The 10,738-nt window shown below is 43.1% G+C and overlaps 1 pseudogene; it reads left to right on the plus strand.

Moving 5' to 3' along the window:
- Window positions 1-3,007: 3,007 nt before the first annotated feature.
- On the plus strand, window positions 3,008-3,543 carry LOC142429456 (large ribosomal subunit protein uL13 pseudogene; annotated as a pseudogene).
- The last annotated feature ends 7,195 nt before the right edge of the window (window positions 3,544-10,738 follow it).

Consider the following 10,738-nt stretch of genomic DNA (forward strand, 5'->3'; position numbering starts at 1 on the left):
TAAAACGGCCATCACAAAAAACTAGGTTCACACGAAACTTTCGCACGCAAAATTCACTGTGACCAGGGAGAACCTTCCCTGAGGCACTAACTCAGAGCGAGTTGCTCTCTGTTCTCTTAGTGGGAAAAATGCATAAACTCCTCCCAGTGCAGCTTTTCCCCATTTTGTGGGGAGTGGCGGAGTATCCCCTCTTACACTTCAATGATCAAGAGGCCCAAACTAACAAATACGTGTCCCCCTCGGTTCCCTCCGCACCCCAATTCTGGAAAGTATGGGGCATACTTTCTTTTTCAATGTGGTTCTCTTTCCTAGAAGAATCCTGTTGATAGTTAAGTTGTGTTTCAATTTAGCTGGGCTGGCTTCTCAGCAATTTTGCAGTCATCCCCCAGGATGTGCCCTGACACAATGCAATCAACACCAGGAGGGGATCTAACATAACGCAATCAACTCTACGGGTGGCCAGGAGTTGTGATGGGTTATTGCCCCCTTGTTGCATTTGGATATCGAATATTGCCCCCTTGATGTACTATTATGATGCAGTTGGAAGAAAGATTCCCCAGGGCTGGGGTCTGCTCCTTTAAAAGCAGGCTCTGTGGTGAAGCTTGTCACTTCTGCAGGGTCTGGATCCTGTGTTTGGTTCACTGACCTCCTGCCATATTGCCTGCCGATTCCAGGACTTTCAGCATACTGCCGACCTTGGACTCATTCAAGTGCGTCCATCAGCATGTGGTGTTCTTTCTTTGTCTTCCTGCTTCTTGGTTCATCAGTCCTTGTAGCTACCTGAGCCAGGAGAAGCTCCAAGCCTAACATCTGGCTCATGGACTTGAACCAAGTGGACTTACTCCTACAACTGTGACCCGTTTCTTGATATAAATGTATTTCTATACTCCTACATTTCTATATATACTATAGATATTTCTATATACATACATCTGTCTATAGACATTTCTGTATGCATACACACACAGCATCAGAGATAAGAGAACCAAGCCTAATACAAGACACAGTTCTCCAGGCACACACTCCAGTCTGTTGATCTTGTTGTTAGGTTCTATTGAGTCACTTTGGACTCACAGCGACTCTGTGTACAATAGGACAAAGTACTGCTCTGTCCTCCTGCACTATCCCCACAATTGTTCTGCTTGCATTCGTTGTTGCAGCCACTATGTCAATCCATCTCATTGAGGATCTTCCTCTATTTCGCTGGCACCCAACTTTGTCACTGGCTTTCATCAAATAAGAATACTCTCAGGGAGTAGTGTCATTCTCATCTGCAGTAGCAGAGGAGCAATCAGCAGGAGATGTAGAGGCTGGATCTGCTCCAGGCAGAAGATTGCCAAGTGCTGAGCCAAGCAAAAATGTCCCCCTCGTCAGCCAGGCTAGGGTTCAAATTAGGATTCTGGTCCTAAAGGAGGAAATAAGAATGCATCTCAGTGATCTGAGTAAAACTCAACAGACTGGTCAGAACAAGGAAAGCGAGGACAAACATATTATGAGCATAGAGAATATGTTTATCAGAGCAGGCTTGCTCTCAAACTTGTCTGCTTGTGGAAATTGTTCTAGTATGCTAGTAGGCGTGGTGCGGATGGGGTTCGAAATTCAGTATAACTGCGTCCACCGCAGTTAGAAGCTTTAGGTATTTGTAGCTGACTCATAGATAGGATGAGAAGGACTAAGCTGTTTTCTTTTAATTTTCTTAATGAAGCAAACAGTTTTTCATGGAAATGTTTAATTAAAACAAACATGAGATCATAATAACAACTACCATTTACTGAGTATCTACGGTGTTGTGTGTTTTAGATGTTAATACTCCCATTCATCTACACAACAACTTTATAAGGAAAGTATAATTATGCTTTACAGACGAGGAAGTGGAAGTTTAGAGGCAATAAAACAAATACGTTACAGCTCCAGGGCTTCATCCAAGTGGCTCTGTCTCTAGGACCCGTATTCTTTCTGCTGTCTGCACCGTCCTGTTAAGATCACGACTTCAACCACACTCAGCCTTGGACTCCTCGGAGTCGTCCATAAGGATGGACACAAGCACGTGCATGTTGTGGTCATAATCGTTGCCACGTCACCTACTCGACTCCTGGTCATCCCGCGGAGGCCCAAGGAGTACTGTGCTCATGGAGTTTGTTGCTCACCTTTGATTGTGAATCAGCTGATGGCTCACAGAGCGAGTCAGTTTTCCATTCAGCGGTTTATATATATTTTGTTCCATTTCATTGATTATAATACCTGAAAAGGGACACCACTTTCTCCCTGGGCTTTGGTTTCCATTCCCCTTCTTGCCTAACCTTTCTGGCCTCCTGAACTTTGGCCTTGGGTGAATGCTGTGCTTTTGACCTCAAGTAATTGATTATTCTGAGGACAATGCACCTCCCTCGTGTTATTATTCAGCTTGTAGGGCTGCTTATTGTTTCTCTGAAAAGGGAGCCATACGGGTGAGCTCAGTCCCAGGCCTGAACAGTGACGGAGGGCCATTGTCTCAGGGGTTCACCAGCCTCTATCCAATCAGTAATCTGTTTGTTTTTCATGATTATGAGTTGCACATATTCTCCCACTCTATCCAGGACGTTCTAAGGTGGTCTCCTTCAGGGAGGTTGGGAGTGGGAGTCTGACACCGTGACCTGGTCCTTCTGATCTCAGGGCCATGGAAGCTCAGGTTTTTGTGGTCCGTGAGTCCATTGGCCTAATTGTTTTCATGCATCTTCAATTGGTTTGCTTCAGATGAGAAGGGGTTTTCCAGTTTCGAGCTTCAAATGTACATAGCATTATAGTGGTTTTCATAAAGACTTTTGTGACCTTTGGTTTGTTTGTTTGTTTTTTTAAATATAGCTCTGTGAACCCTGTCCTTCAATACATTAATGTCACTATTTAAAAGAAGAGGAAGAAGTGCCCAAAAGCTGCATCTTAGATGGTTGCTGACAAGCTTCCAAGACCCCAGTAACTACTCAGCAAAGTAGGATTAAGAAGTTTGTATTTGCGCAGGCGACTGGCGAAGATGGCAGAGGGGCAGGTCCTGGTGCTCGATGGCCACAGCCATCTCCTGGGCCGGCTGGCGACCATGGTGGCCAAACAAATGCTGCTGGGCCGCAAGGTGGTGGTGGTGCGCTGTGAGGGCATCAACATTTCTGGAAACTTCTACAGAAACAAGTTTAAGTACCTGGCCTTCCTCCGGAAGCGCATGAACACCAACCCCTTCCGCAGCCCCTACCACTGTCGGGCCCCACGCCGCATCTTCTGGAGAAGCGTGTGAGGCATGCTAACCCCACAAGACCGAGCGGGGCCAGGCTGCCCTGGACCATGGGATCCTGCCCCCCAATGATAAGAAAAAGCGCATGGTGGTCCCTGCTGCCCTCAAGGTGGTGCGACTGAAGCCCACATGCGTTTGCTTCCCTGGGCCGACTAGCCCGTGAGGTGGGCTGGAAGTACCAGGCGGTGACAGCAACTCTGGAGAAGAAGAGGAAAGAGAAGGCCAAGATCCATTACAGGAAGAAGCAGCTCCTGAGGCTGCGGAAACAGGCTGGGAAGAACTAGGAGACAAAAGATCAACAAGTGCCCATGGACTCCTGGTCCGAGCCCAATAAAGACTTAGTCCTTCACTGGCCTAGCATACCCTTCCTCCATCGCCATCCTGGGACATGGGGGCCCCCTCAGTCACAGGCAGGGCCCAGGTGGCACAGAAAGTGCCCAGATCAAGCTCGGGCCCACAGCACCCATCTGTGAGGTCTTTCCGTGAAGTCTGCAGCTATTGGCTGGTTAGCTTTGGCAGCCAGCATCTGCCGGGAACTGAGCTAGAAGACAGGGAGAGAACAAACACACTTGTTGGGCATTGGCTGTAAAGACTGGTTCAGCACTGTGCCTACTCAGCAGCCAGGGAAACAGGCCTGGAGCTTGTGCTGTGCCAGGTGCTCCTGCGGTAGAGAGGCGCGGGATTCACATGTGCAGGGCCACAGCACCGCCCTCACTGCTTTCTTGGTCTGTAACGTAAAACTAATAAATACCTGGTGAACCAAAAAAAAAAGAAGTTTGTACTTGAGGACCCAGTTATGTACTTGAGTCACCGTTGACTTTGGTGACTCTGAGACTATGGTCCTGAGCTGCCAGGCCCATTGCCTCATTCCCTCAGGGTGTCTGGTTGTGTCTAATAAGCCTTCCAAACTTTGCCTCCTTTTTGTTCTCCCGTATCATGGGACTCCATATAGCTTCAAAGGCTGCAATTTTAGATGTCACTTGCCAGCCCTTTCTCTGTAGCATCACTGGGTGATTTGAAGCACCAACTTGTTTGTTAATAGCCAGGACAAGATATTTGTGTTACCCAGGAACCTTGATAAAAAACACAGAAGGACACATTTTAGTATAGGCCGGAATAGCTAAAATATTGTATTCATGTTCAAATGTTTTCCTATCCCATTAGGGTGCCTGCTTACTCAAAGCACTTTCTAAGAGAAACCAACTCATTCACCGCTCTGCCAGGCCCACCCATGCTTTGTAGAATGTCACTTTTCTCCTTCATCCTTCCCTTCCTCAGTTATGTGGCCTAGGGACCAGTAACTGGCCTAAGACCTGTGCTAATGCTAACCTGTAACCTCCCATACAGTCTAGTATGAGAAAATGAATGTAGCTAATTGCTCAAGATTTTCTTACTCAGGAAATGGAATGGGCAAATAGAGACTCTAGGTCAGGACTCTAGGTCACGGTGGGTCATGGCTAATTGATATTCTAATGAAGCCGAAATAGCTCAAGGTCCTCCTAAGTAACAAAGTCCGAATAATAATGGCACATGAGAATTAGGATAGTAGAGAAGGGTTTACCTACAAGGGAAACAATTACAAACCGATTGCAGGGACCCACAGGGATCCTGGATCCACGCTAGGCAGAATGAAACCATTGCCACCTCAAGGCCTGAAGGGTTGAGGAGAAGGAGAAAGTTAGGGAGAGCGGGAGATGGAGAGCATCTTCACAGGAGAAGTGCCCATGTGAAGGACGGACCTGCCTGGAGCGACCTGAAGTGGAGATGACACAGGACAGGGCAGTGTGTCATTCCGTTGTTATGAGTCAGAACAAACTTGACGGCACTTAACAACAACAAAGTGACCTAGACTGGAAGGAACCGGGAACATAAATCTACTGACCTCATTTGTTGATGTAATCGTACAAAGCTGATGCATTTGCTAAAGGACAGGGTTCACCGGCTTCTGGGGAAGAAAGCAGGGTAGAGAGAGGTAAAACATGATTATCGGCATGAATCCAGAACAAGCTGCAGCTACGTGGGGTGCAATAAGATTAAAAAGAAAGACTGAAACAATGAGGAGAGTGAGTCGACACTGTTACTGCCGTTGCTAGGTTCCGGCTAGCATCAGTGGGTTCCAGCTCATAGTGACTGTTTGAAACAGTGCCCGGTGGTTCTGAGTCATATCCTCACGACTGTTACTATGTTTGAGCATGTAGGGGGAAAACACCATATAAGAGAAAGAGGGCATGTTGCTCCCAAGACAGACTGAACGGGTAGCTGGTTCCTAGAATTGCCTTGAATCCTGAGGATGCTCCAGTTTGAAACACGGCTTTGAACTGGCTCATTCTGGTTCCATCCCCTGCTGAGAATTTTCAAGCAGAGCTCAGATACACTGAATGAGAATCTGCATTGTAACAAGAGCCCCCACAACACGCAGGATCACCGAGTGGTCTGTAAGAATCATGGCAAACTTGTTAAAATGTGGATTCTGATTCAGTGTATTTGGGGTGAAAATGCACATTCTTGTGGGATGGGGTGGGGAATGTCAAACTAGAATGAGCCCCTTTGAAGCACTGGATTGAAATCAAGTTCCAATTTTAATCTCCAGATACTCTGACTCTGAAATGAATGATATGTGAGCAATAACTTTTGGCAAATCTAAAACTCTAATATACTGCTGGGTACAATGAAAATAGTTCGTTCTTCTTTGAAATTCTGCAAACTAAAACATTCCAGACAGGTAGGCCACTTAACTGAGAAGGAATTATAGCACTCTCCTTAACTATTTGTGAAGTTTAAAAATAAAGGTGTCAGGGTCATGAAAACCACCCACTGTCAAAATTGAGAAATTATGAAACTGACCTAATTAAATGGACTTTCTTAGATTATGGAGAACACAGGCTGCTCTTGTTGAAAGAATTACAGATCATTTTACAGGAAATTAGACTGATTTTTTTTCACCTCTAGCTTTAATTAGGTAAAATTGATGCATTAAACTGAACATATTACAAATGTAAAATTGGATTACTTTAGAAATTCATTCACTTGTGAAATTGTCATCTCAATCAAGATCATAACCATTCTTACCTTTGTAATCCATCCCTCCCCCTCTGTTTCCATCTCCATGAGCTCTATTTTTCTGTCACTATAGATTCATTTTCTTTATGAAAGACATAAAGAAAACAAAAAAATCCTCACTTCACCAATGTAAACATCATGATAAAGAGAGAGAGGGTTGAAATTACCAAGATTTTTAGTTTTCTAGGATCTATAAGCAATGCTCATGGAAGTAGCAACCAAAAATCAAATTATATAAATTGCGTTGGACAAATCTGTGGCAAAACACCTCTCTAAAACATTAAAACGCACCCAACACTCATTTCTGACAAAACCACTCAACAGAATAGGAATGAAAGGGAAATTTCTCAACATAATAAATGCCACATCTGAGCTATCAACTGCCAACATCCCCCTGAACAGGGAAAAACTGAAAGCATTTTCTTTGTAAATGGGAGCCAGAGAAGAATGCCCTCTCTCAGCACTCTTATGCAACATTGTGCTGAAAGTCTTAGCCAGACCCATTAGACAACAAAAAGAAACAAAAGGAATGTAACTGGATAAAGAAAAAGTGGAATTCTCCCCTATTTTCAGATGATATGATTCCATATGTAGAAAATCCCCAAAGACTCAATAAAAAGATTGTTGTAAACAATCAAGAGATTGGGCAATGTGACAGAAAACAAGATTGACACATAAAATCAATCAAATGTCTGTGTCCTTCTGAAAAGAGCCCTGAAAGAGACATCAAGAAGAGAACACCGTATTCGTCAGGGTTGACGAGAAACAAATCCAAGGACATGTGTAAGAGAGAGCTTTGTATCAAAGAGCAATTTTATATTGAATATTGAGAAAACATCCCAGCCCAGTCCATAACAAGTCCATAAGTCTGATATTAGCCCATATGTCCGGTACCAGTCCATAAGTTCCCCTTCAGACTCACACAGTATATGAAATGATGCCGAATGCAGGAAGAGCACAGGCTGGTGGGTGGAAAGCCTTGTGGATCCAATGCCAGTGGAAGCAGCTCTGTGCTGGCACAGGTCGCCACACGGCTTCTCCAGCTCTGCAGCTGTGTCAACCGCAGGAAAGTGAAGCAGAGAGAGTGGCTTTTGCAGGGCTCCGGAAGTCTCTGTGTGGCTTATCAGCAGGAACATGAAAGCAGAGACAGAGTGTGGCCAACCCTCAGGGAGAAAGAGAGGAAGTTCCCAGAATCCTCATTAGAAGACCACGCCCACAAGGAGGCATCACCAGGCTGTGACCTGCTTGACAGGTTAGACTCCACCTCTTCACTCTTAGTATCCTCAATTTGACACGAGATTATGTAACTACCACAAATACTATTTACAGTAACCACGCAAAAGAGGAAATACTAAGGGATGAGCCTAACCAGAGAAACAAAAACCCTATTCAAAGACAATTCCAGAACACTATTTCAGGAAACCAAAAGAGACCTACACAAATGGGAGAACATCCCGTAATCATGAATAAGACTTAATAGTATGAAAAAGTCAATACTATCCAAAGCAATCTATAAATATAATGCAATTCCGATCCAGATCCCAATGCCATTATTTAAGGTAATGGAAAAAACTAATTACTAACTTCATATGAAGAGGGAAGAGACCCAGGATAAGCCAAGAACTTGTAACAGTTTTTGAGCTAACATGGCTTCCGTAGCAACATGTGGGCTGAGTTTAGCCTGTTAATCAAGTAGCAGCTTGATTGGAAGGTAACTGAGATAAATGGCTCACTGGAGGCTGGCCCCGCCTCTCTCTGTGTTTCACTTTCTGTTGAGACACTCCAAGAGCTGGAGGAACCACATGGAGACCCACTCCAGCACTGAGATGTTTCCACTGCCATTGGATCTAAAGACTTGCAGCCACTGGCCTATGATCTTCTTGCATTTGGCCTTATTGCTTATGACTGCATGAGTCTGAAAAGGGATTTATGGACTAGTCAGACTTATGGAGTCGTATCAGATTTATGGACTTGATCTGGACTAGGCTGGGATGTTTTCTGAATATATAATTACTCTTTGATATAAACCTCTTTCTTAGACATATCTGAGTGGCTCTGGATTTGTTTCTCTAGTCAACCTGGCCTAACACAAAACTGCTTAATAAGAACAAAGTAGGAGGCCTCATACTATGCAACCTAGAAATCTATTACAGAGCCACAATAGTCAAAACAGTATGGCACTGGGACAAGAATTGTTAAATAGACCGATGGAACAGAATACAATACCCAGTAATAAATTAATCCACCTACCAGCAACTGATCTTCAACAAAGGGCCCCAAACCATTAAATGGATCAGGTAAAGCACACACTTCATTTGCAGCTTCCTCACTTTGATTTCCCCTGACCATTGACGAGGGGGGTGAATGGCCTTGCTATGAGACAGAGTGCACTGGAAATTAGACGAATGCTGATATAGTTAGGTTAAAATTTGGCACCTTATACTTTAGTCTTTCTATTGACCCATTTTGGGTTTCTTCTGATTTTTATTATTTTCTGTTATCTTTTCAACGGAGGTTTTTCTCTTTTTAATTTTGTTATTGCTATTTTTCACTTTTGATGTTTTCATTGTATGAAATTCAGGATAGGAAAATCTCTAGGGACAGTAACTGGGTTAACATTTTTTTTAGGCTATTCCAGGTGAGGCTGGGGAATAGGGAGTGGAAAGGGGAGCTAATAATGATGAGTACAAGAAAGAAAAAATGTTCTAAAATTGATTGTGGTGATAACTGCACATTTGATGTGTTTAAACTATTAAACTACATGATGTGAAATTATATGTCAACAAAACTGTTAAAATTAAATGAAAAATAACACATGTACACAATAAGTGGGAGACAGTTTCTTCAACAAATGCTACTGGCAAAATTGGCTCTCCATCTTCAGAGAATGAAACAGGACCTATACTTTACCCATGTACAGAAAGGAAACTCAAGATGGATCAGAGACCTGAATGTACCCCAGAACTATGAAGATAATCAATGAGAAAACAGGGACAAATGTAAGGGCCCTATTGCAAGGCATACACAGTCTATCAACCATAATGAAGGAAACACACACAGAAGACAACATTGATGACTTGGATCTACTAAAAATAAAACACTTAGGTGTATCCAAAGAGTAAAAAGAGAGCTCATAGACTGGGCGAGGGGAAGGATCTTTGGAAATGATACAGTGGGCAAGAAACTAATCTCTAAAGTCTATAGAAAATTGCAATAACTCAGTAAGAAATAAATAAATAGCCTGATTAAAAAGTGGGTGAGAGACATGAACAGACAATTCACCAAAAATGACATTCAAATTTCTAACAAACACATGAAAAAATACTCTCCATCATTAGCCATCTGGGAGATTAAATCAAAACCACAATGAGATATTGCCTTATAAAGACAATGACAGTCCAAATAAAAAACAAAAGCTGGAGAGAGTGCTGAGAGATTGGAACTCTCATCTGCTGTTGATGAGTCTATATATGAATAGCCATTGCGGAAATCAATACGGAAATACCTCAAACAGCTGAGACTAGAAATTCCATATGACCCAGCAATAGCTCTGCTGGGCCTATACCCTAAAGAAGTAAGAAACATAATACAAATAACATCAATAATAATAATAATGTATACGCTCTCATGTTCATGGCATACTGTCCACAATAGCAAAAAGTTGGAAACAGCCCAAACACCCAACAGTAGTAGAATAGATAAAGAAAAGTTGGTACATACACACAAAGGAGTACTATGCATCACTAAAAAATGTTGATAAAACTACAAAACGCCTGACAACATGAATGGACCTGGAGAATATTATGCTAGATAAAGTTAATCAATCACAAAAAGACAAGTATTGTATGAGACTACTGCTATTAGAATAAACACCACACAAAAACAAGCATCTGTTTCCGTAGCATGAATAATTTAATCTGGTTTCCAAGTAAAATGGTTCATAATGCTTAGGAACCACTATCACTCACTTATTTGTACATTTTAAAATCACTTCTTCAAAGGAGGTCCAACCTCAGCTAAGATCAGTTTTTCATTTAGGGGGAAGTGGGAGAAGACGATGTAATTCCTGCCAGAGAGCTTTGTTCCAGAGCCACCCCGTTTAATAGACACTGCTACGGTGGTGCTCAGTGAATTTCTATGGAAGTTCATGACCAGAACGGGAGGGGTGTATGGCTGTCTTGGAGAAGGTGGTTTTGCTTTTGTTGGTGGGAACACTAGGGAGAGCTGCTTGTCCTTGGGGAAATGCTTAATATTATTTGTATAGACCCTCAACGGGAGACTTCTCCTCATAGTACATTGTTTATCATGCATTTTCTACCAAATTTCTTTTCTGCCCTTGATGACTCAGGCCTCCTGCTATAGGCCACCTGGGTTTCAGGTTTTGGCTTTTCTAGGTATAGAATAATTGCAATTTAAAAC

The sequence above is a fragment of the Tenrec ecaudatus genome, chromosome 16, assembly GCF_050624435.1.
Source record: "Tenrec ecaudatus isolate mTenEca1 chromosome 16, mTenEca1.hap1, whole genome shotgun sequence".
NCBI lineage: Eukaryota > Metazoa > Chordata > Mammalia > Afrosoricida > Tenrecidae > Tenrec > Tenrec ecaudatus.